This window comes from Eretmochelys imbricata, chromosome 25, assembly GCF_965152235.1.
Source record: "Eretmochelys imbricata isolate rEreImb1 chromosome 25, rEreImb1.hap1, whole genome shotgun sequence".
Classification (NCBI taxonomy): Eukaryota; Metazoa; Chordata; order Testudines; family Cheloniidae; genus Eretmochelys; species Eretmochelys imbricata.
Window position 1 is genome coordinate 11,238,776 of NC_135596.1, and position 9,085 is coordinate 11,247,860.

The following is a 9,085-nucleotide window of genomic DNA, read 5'->3' on the forward strand; positions in this document are numbered from 1 at the left end:
AGAGCATGCAAGAGAGGTTCCCTGTGCAAGGGCATGCAGGCGAGAGTGTGTGCACAAGAGCACGTGGGCAAGATAGCGTGTGCAAAAGTTATTGGTTGGATGAATGGCAGCATGCTGTGGAAGGGAGTTGTGTACAGACGGGATCTGGCATGTGCTGTGTATAAGCTAACATGTCAAGGGACTGATTTGGGTTGTGTGAAGGGGTTGTGTAAGTGCATTGTGCATATGCTAGTAATTGGCGCTGGGTGCAAGCGTTTGGGCTGTATGAATGAACAAGACAGACAAAGATGAGAGAATGACCATGAGAATCCATGTGGAGGGGATTTTTGGAGCTGCATGGGTGGTGGCTCCATTTTGGCTGCACGGTTGGTAAATGTCATAACACAAATGTATTGTGTGCCCATGGGTTTTATCTCTGAGTGAGCGATGAGCAAGTAAGAGGTGTGCTGAGTCGAAGGGTGAAGGCAAGTGTATTGTAGGTCAGGCTGCTTCGCTGTGCGTGAGGTTATACAGTATTACCAACCCCAAGCTCTCAATCAGGCCCTCCAAAAATCACGAGACTGGCTTAAAATTCGAGAGAGAGAGAAAGAGAAATAATTTTTATTTTTTTTCTTTTGCCTTCTTGTTTCTGAGCCCATAGGTCATGCTTTCAGGCTTTTCTCCATAACCACAAGAACTAGAATCTAGTGGTGTTGGAACAATTTCTATAGTAGGGCCAGGTGCTAAAGATTGAAACCATCTATTTGGGTTGTTATCACTACTTTAAGCCAGGGGGTCCGGCAGTACTCCCAGAAACCCTCGTTCCAGCACCTGTCCTAGACAGCTGAAATTCACTCCACGGGACTCCAGGTTTTAGACCATCGCTTAAGACTCTTGCAATAAGATTGTAAGAGCTGGTAACACTTCCTGGTGTGTTGTGAGTATGTACAGAGTAGGAGGGAGGAATTGATATTAACAAATTTTAGGGAGAGGATTAAAATAAGACAGGGATCCCACAGATCCTTGAAAAGATGGTTGCATTTTTAGGTACAGGTCCTGCAACACTAGTCCATCTGCTGGCCTAAAGGGGTCCACCCAAAAGGATCCAGTTGTAGGATCGGGGCCTTAGACATCAATTCTCCATTAAGTCATTTTCTTTCCTTCAGCTTTTAAATGAACATGAAAAACATAAGAACGGCCATACTGGGTCAGACCAATGGTCTGTCTAGCCCAGTATCCTGTCCTCTGATAGTGGCTGGTGCCAGACGCTTCAGAGGGAACAGAACAGCGCAATTATTGAGTGATCCATCTCCTGTCATCTTCTAGTCCCAACTCCTGGCAATCAGAAGTTTACGGATACTCAGAGCACATGGCTGTGCCCCTGACCAGCTTGGCTAATAGCCATTGACGGACCTATCGTCCGTGAACTTATCCAGTCCTTTTTTGAATCCAGTTCTACTTTTGGCCATCACAACATCCCCTGGCAAGGAGTTCCACAGGTTGGCTGTGCATTGTGTGAAGAAATACTTCCTTTTGGTTGTTTTAAACCTGCTGCCTATTAATGTCTTTGGATGACCCCAGGTTCTTGTGTTATGTGAAGGGGTAAATAACACTTCCTTGTTCACTTTCTCCACCCCACTCATGATTTTATAGACCTCCATCATATTCCCCCTTAGTCGTCTCTTTTCCAAGCTGAGAAGTCCCCGTCTTATTAATCTCTCCTCATATGGAAGCTGATGAACAACATTTATACCCCAAAGGATCCCTGCCTGCCTCACTCAGCGGGCACCTCTATGCTTGACGGTGACAAACCACCGGCACACAGGAACCAAATAATGGCAGGGGGAGGGGTGAAGAGTGTGAAATTTTGGTCAAGGGCATCAGAGTAAGCCTAGCTTCTTGTGAACAGGCCATACAGAGCCGATGGAATCAAAACACACACACACACACACACACAGGAGAAACGGCATGAAATTAAATTTGACTTCCACAGAAGGTTGAACTGGGACAGCCGAGCTTTGATCCACGGACATATTTCATGCCTGGAGTTTAAGACTAACGGAGCCAGCCTCCCCGGTTCTCTGTGTAAGGAGCGATGATGTCTGGTGTTTTCATCTTGATTACAATCTTTTTGTTCTTTTAAAGAAGGCCCTGGTTTGAGACATGCTAGGTACGAGCAATGCAAGGATCTCAAAGCTCTTTGCTAACAAACCTCCAGGCCACTTCAGGGAATTATGCAAGCCTCATTTTACAGCTGGAGACCCAAGCTCAGGGAGGTGAAATCAGTTGCCCCTCAAGGCAGAAGTAGAACCCAGGCATCCTGCATCGAGTCCCCTGCTCGAATCCCTTCCTCACTTTGTGCAGCGCCCGCTCCCCACACCGTGGCAAAGAGAAGAGAAGTGTATTGCAGGCATACAGGCAGGTGTGTTTTAAAAGCTTTTCCTGTTTAAATTTAGGGAAGGGGGGTGGATGGAGCTGACAATTCCCGCCCCCCCCCCCAACCTGTATGAATCTTCAGTTCCTCCTGGACACAACATCATGCAGTGGAAAGAATCATGTAATAGGCAGGGGAGGTGGAAGGAGAGCCTGAGTTTACTGTTGAATTAGTGGGTCTGCTTCCAGCTAGGCCATCTCGCCCCCCCCCCCCGCCCCAGTGCCCCCTCCCACACCCCCAGGCCTGATGAGAAAAGGCCAGGCTCCCAGTTAGTATTCCACTAGGCTGGGGCCAGGTCTGAGCAGTGATCAGGCCTGGAGCTAACAAAGCGCAATCTGGTTCGACCAGCAGGGAAGGGTTTTGGAGTATCTGGGACCAGTGGGTAGGGATCTCCAAGGAGCAGGTTTTGTGTGTCAACGCGTTGCAAAGAACCGAGTCTCTTCCAGCAAGGCAGCAATCCTGATGGGGGGAGGGTTGCTCTCTTTCATTCTTCCTCCCTAATCCAGAGGCTCCAGCTACATCTCCCTGCTCTTGGCTTTCAGTGCACGTCTGGTCCCCTTCTTCCTTGCAGACAAACACCCCGAGGCAGGAGCAGGGAGTCTGGGCAGTTGCACCCTGCTGCTTCTCTTTAGCCCCCTCCCCTTGGGGTAGGGTAACCAGATGTCTCGATTTTATAGGGACAGGCTCGATTTTGGGGTCTTTTTCTTATATAGGCTCCTATTTCCCCCCACCCCCTGTCCTGATTTTTCACATTTGCTGTCTGGTCGCCCTACCTCGGGGCACCCTTCCCTCTGCCTTCCACGGTCCCCTTTCAGTCGCTGCTTGGACAGCCAGGTTCCCCCGCAGGATCCCTGTGCCAGACGCCAGTTCAGAAGGCGCCGCTCCCCCTGCAACGTGGGCACGGCCTGCCGTGCTCCCTCTCTTCCATCGCCCGAATATTCGCAGGAGCGGGAGAGGCTGAAGAAAGACCTTTGTGTAAAAGGACCCTGGAGCTGTATCAGCTTGTCTTGCTGCAGGATCTCTGGGGAAGGGAAATAGGGTCAGAGTGGCACTAGAGAATGGATTTTCAACCTGGAGGCCACGATCCCCTCACCCATCCTGTGGCAGTGGGGCAGGGCGGGCGGGGAGGGTCGCACAGACTGGTTTCATTATACCCTTTTGCCCCACTCTAAGTGCTCACACCCATTCCTGTGAGGTAGGTGCCTCTCGCTATGCCTGGGGAAACTGAGGCACGGGGAAGGGCAGCGGGGTTTGTGGCACAGCTGGGAATAGAATGCAGGTCTTGTGGCTGGTAGTCCCCTTCTCCAACCACTGTTTCGATCACTAGTGCAGCGAGTGGCAGGGCCCAATCTACGCTACTGCTCTTCTTTGTACATTTCTTCCCACTACTCTTCCACCCCTGCCCTGTTTCCTTTTACTCTTTTCCTAAACTAGGCCAAACGGTTCTCTCTCCCCAACCCCCTTCTCCTGTGACTCCCCCCCTACCTGAATGGGCTTTTCCATCCAGACATTTCCCCAGCTGTGATTGACAAGATCCACTGATTTTGTCTTCTTTTGTATGTTAGCTAGTTGGTTCAACATTTTACAATGGCTGCAGGTCAATCCAGGGTCACAGAGCGAGGAATAAGACATTTCAACAACGGTAGCTATGCCAGTTCTGTATCTTCTGAGCGGCCATGGCCCTGTACTCCTATTACGCTAATAGCCACAACCGAAGGAAGAGAGAATCCTCCGAGTCTCTGGGCTTAGCCCTTTCTTTATAACTTTGCACACGGTCCCAGATCTGTGTGTGAAGTCCAAATTGCGTTTCCAGCCACCGCAAGTCAAGTAACAACTCAACGAAACCTTTGCATTCTGCCTCCCCTATAGTAACGTACACAGATCAACATTTTGAACATCAGGCCCCTTTAAGGGGTTTCAGACCAGACCTCCAAAATCAATAGCCACTGTTGAAAGTCTCTGGCGCAGCATAGACAAGACCCAGGAAGGAAGAGCTAGATAGACAATTAAACTGCTTTTTTAGCTACGGTCTCCAATGGAGGAACCATAGTGTGGCTGATCCATTAAAGGCTCAGACTTGGGGCTTGTCTACACTTAAAACGCCGCAACTGCGGCACTCCAGTGAAGATGCTGCCTAAGAGGCAGGTCCTCCCGTTGGCATAGATAATCCACCTCCCCGAGAGGCGGTAGCTAGGTCAACAGGAGAAGTCTCCCATCCACCTAGCGCTGTCTGCAGCGGGCGGCCGGGAGGTCAGTTTAACTGCGTCGCTGCGGGGCGTGGATCAGTGTCCGCATCACGCTCCCTGTCAGCACCCGGGCCAGGCTGGAGAAGCTAATGATCCAATCAATGGACCAATCCAATCAGCAGTGATGAATCCTGGTCACATGCCACTTGAGGCACGTTGCGCAGATGCTAAGAAGACAGCGTCACGCAGGGGGCATGGATTTTTCACACCCCTGAGCAACGTAGTTAGACTGACCTAATTTCCTCGTGTAGACCAGGCCTCAGAAAAACAGCCCAAGGGAGTAAGGAGCCAGTTTCTGAAAGAATTAACCCCTTCAGGCCCCTTTGAAAATCTCATTTGAACTGTGTTTGTAAAAATGACTAAATATGGCTCCAGTCCTTCGAACACTGACACAAACAGTCAGCTTTGAGTGCTTGGGTCGTTCCAATGGCGTCTGTGAGAGAACGCACGTTCTCTAAGTGCGTGAATCCTTTCTGTAGGTTTGGAGCTGGTCATTTACCATGTTTGTACTGCACCTAGCTTAACAGGGTCCCAACCCAGCTGGTTTCCAGGCACGACCGTAATGTAAGCATTACATCAGATGAACGACCAGGGGTCGGCAACCTTTCAGAAGCAGTGTGCCGAGTCTTCATGTATTCACTCTAATCTAAGGTTTTGCGTTCCAGTGATACATTTTAACGTTTTTAGAAGGTCTTTTTCTATAAGTCTTTAATATATAACCCAACAAGTGTTGGATGTAAAGTAAATAAGGTTTTTAAAATGTTTAAGAGCTTCATTGAAAATTAAATGAAAATGCAGAGCCCCCCCTTCCCGGACCCGTGGCCAGGACCCGGGCAGTGTGAGTGCTGCTGACAATCAGTTCGCGGGCCGCTTTTGGCACGCGGGCCATAGGTGGCCTACCTTTGATAATGCATCCGATGAAGTGAGCTGTAGCTCATGAAAGCTTATGCTCAAATAAATTTGTTAGTCTCCAAGGTGCCACAAGTCCTCCTGTTCTTTTGTGAAAGCAGAGAGGGTTTCACGGCAACGCCAGCAGATCAAATTCAGGCCTAAATGGGAGTTAAAAAAAATTACAAACCGTAAGAGCAACAGAACATTTGAATAAACACTCCCCTACAGCATTTGCAGCCCAGAGATGGCAGCCTTGTGTGAGAGCAGGGGACCAAGAAAGTGACATTGACTAGACACAAAGGGGAAATTGACTAATGGCTTATCATGCTGAATAAAATGCAAAAGGGAAACCAAAAGCGGCAGTTTGATTTTATTTTGTTTATTACGGTCACTCGGCAAGGCCCGTTCAAGGTGCTCTGGCTAGCTGGGCCAGGCCAGGAGAGTTATTCTCAGGGAGAACTACCTTAGGAGCTGGAAACTCAAAATGAATCAACCAAATCTTCCCACACATCAGAGGATTTCAAACAGAAGTTCAGAAAGGCTCCCCACAGCCGGGGCTCTAACCTCAGCCAGGGCAATGGCCGTACTTCTTTATGCCAGCCAAGCATGACTCCTCACAACACCGCTCTCCCAGTGTGCTAAGGGGATTACTTAATCCACCACAGCGAGCCCAGCTCTAGTACCTTGACAATCCATGCACAGACCGCATGCAGCTCCCCCTACTCAAGGGAAAGATTCACTCTCTCCCCATCCACCATAGGTGTCTATATTTTTGCTAATATGTGGGGAGGTGGGTGTGTATAGCTGAGCCAGTGCCTCCCATTGTGCGACTCAGCTGCCCTTATGATATTTTAAAATGTAATAATGGAGATGTTTCTATTTTTGTAGATGGTGCTGATAATTTCTGGAGTTGGGCCATAAATCTCAAGGCACAGAGAGATGAAATTACTTGCCCAAGGTCACAGCGAATCATTGACAGAGCGGCGGAAAAGATGTGAGCAGCTCTGACAAGCAGGTCTTTGCACTAACCGCTAGGCAACCCTTTCCTCCCAGAACTAAGAGAACCCAGGCGTCCTGACTCCAAGGTCCTGCACTGGCTACTAGACTGCACTCCCTTTCTGATGCCTTTTGCTGCATATTCTGAGATGCAAATAAATATTCAGAAATGGACCAGGGAACCTGGGTTTGCGGTTTTGGCAAAACCTTGTGAGTTATATGATTGGGTTTACAAAACCTGGATCAGGATGGTTTGAGGCTGGGTTAGGCTTTATTCATGCCATCAAATTCATGATATATATGTGTGTGAGAGAGAGAGTGCGAGTGTGTGGACATGGAATCTGCGAATCAAAAACTCTAGACCTAAATTTTACCCCTCTTTTCCTTAATCAATTCTTCCCCCCCGCACACACACACCAAGAAATTACAGCATCTGCAATAATAGCCTTTTGTAAACCCTACAATGCTCGAATGGCAAACTGTAGTGTTTGGATGGTTACTCTGTTGGTGTTGAACAGAGTCAGCGCTGGAGAAGTGGCTCAGTTACAGGGAAATCTCGATGTGACACATTATCATGACAGCTCCTAGAGGCCCTTACTGAGATTAAGGCCTTCTTGTGCTAGGTGCTGTGCACACATAGCAAGACCCAGCCCGCCAACAGTTTCCCATCTACAAGAGAGACAAAGGGTGGGGAAACAGAGGCACAGAGCGGCAAAGTGACTTGCCCAAGGCCACACAGGTGTTCGGACTCCCAGGCCAGAGTGCTACCTCTGGAAAGTCACTCATTTTGCCATAGTAATATCCAAAGGGTTAAAGCAATGACGAAAAGAAGTGCCCATAATATGTCTGTCTAATCCCAGCTCAGACCTCTGACACCCCTCTCCCCCCCCCCCCGCCAATTGCATCCTTCTGGAAAAGAGCACACAGACTTCAGCGCTGACAGTGTTATTCATCATGGTGGAACCGCTTTCTGCTTCCACCTGGCTGCCTGATGTCATCCTGGCTCAAGAGAGGGTGGCCCGAAGAAACCTTATGGCACTGCTGGAGGGTTGACGCTTGAATCAGTAAACCCAGAGCCAGAGGGGAGGAAGAGAGCCCGGGCAGCAAGCAGGGAACAGCTGGGGCTCACTGCATCGCAAGCAGAATGTGTACCAGGTTAAATAAAAACATCCCCAAGCCATGCCTGCAGCTGTGAGCGGGTCATTGCTGGCTTGCTAAGTCTGGATGGGAGGCCTTCGATTCAGATGCAGGAGTTGGTAAACAGGGGGCACTCTCTCCTCTGTGTCAGTACCCACCCTAATATCCTAGTGAGTTAGGGATGGCTGTGCGACAAGAAGCTGGGGGCGATCCTCCCCCTTTGAATCAGTCCTGAGCCCAGTGTGCCCCAGCATGGTACGAGGGACTGCGGTGGGTACCTCAGCTGGGGGACGCTCTTTCCTCGGAGCCAGGGCTCCAACACGGAGGGATGCTAAGGTTGCTTAGATCCCAGGTGTCTCTGAGCGCCTGACCGCTTCTGATCATTAGAGCCTGGGCGGCCCTGGCAAGAGCAGAGATGTGAACAGCAGTGAGGTCAATAAATCCCCCCTAAAGCCCACCCTGGCCATTTCAATGGGGTACTGTGTTTCTCCTCCATGTCCTCCCCGCCGCTGTTGCATGGCCTTGCTGTGGCTCGCCCCGGAGGCCGGCCTGCGATGTGCTCAAAGCAGGTTGCTGCCATTACAAGCGGAAGCCATTTGCAGGCCACTACAAGTTTTATTGGCCCTACCAAGCCCAGGCATCATGCTGTATGTTCTGGAGCGCCACCTACTGGCATGTTCTCTCGTAGCATCCTGTTTACATCCATAGCTGTCAGTCGACGTTTGGGCTGCAGACCGCGGTTTAATAAATGTCAGACCATTCACGGGGCAAATCTAGGCTAGGGAAATAGATGCTAGCAGGTGAGGGTGAACCCCAGGGGCAGCTTTTCGTAATGAGGCTTTGAAGTGAGTCTTTTCTTGTTTCCGTCTCCAGCTCCCTTCTGTCGAAACACAGCCCCAGCCACACACCTGCTGATGCCCAAAGGACTGTTTCCCACGCTTTCCGCACTGGAGAGGCCGAATGGTCCGGTGGCCCTTCCTGTTGTCTGTCACAGGCAATCTGTTTCAAACTGCTTCTCTGCCCAGGGCCCGTCTGGTGCGAAGTTCATGATGCGGCCAGGAGGGGAGATCTGGCAGTTAGAGCACTGGGCTCCGCTTAAGAGGTCTAGATCTAAACTGGCTTTATCACAGGCTGACCATGGGCAAGTCAGAAAAGGCCACATTTTCAAAAGTGCCCTGCCTGCCATATCAAGAGATTGCGTTAAAATCTGGCCCTTTGTGTCTCTGCGCCTCAACTCCCCATCTGTAAAATAGGGTTAATAATCCTTCCTTTCTCCCACCCTTTGGCTGCCTTCTCTAGTTAGATTGGCCACTTTGGGGGGCAGGGACTGTCCTTCCCTTGTGTCTGGGCAGCACCTGGCACAATAGGGGTTGGAGCTCAGCTGGGCCTTCTTGACTCTGCT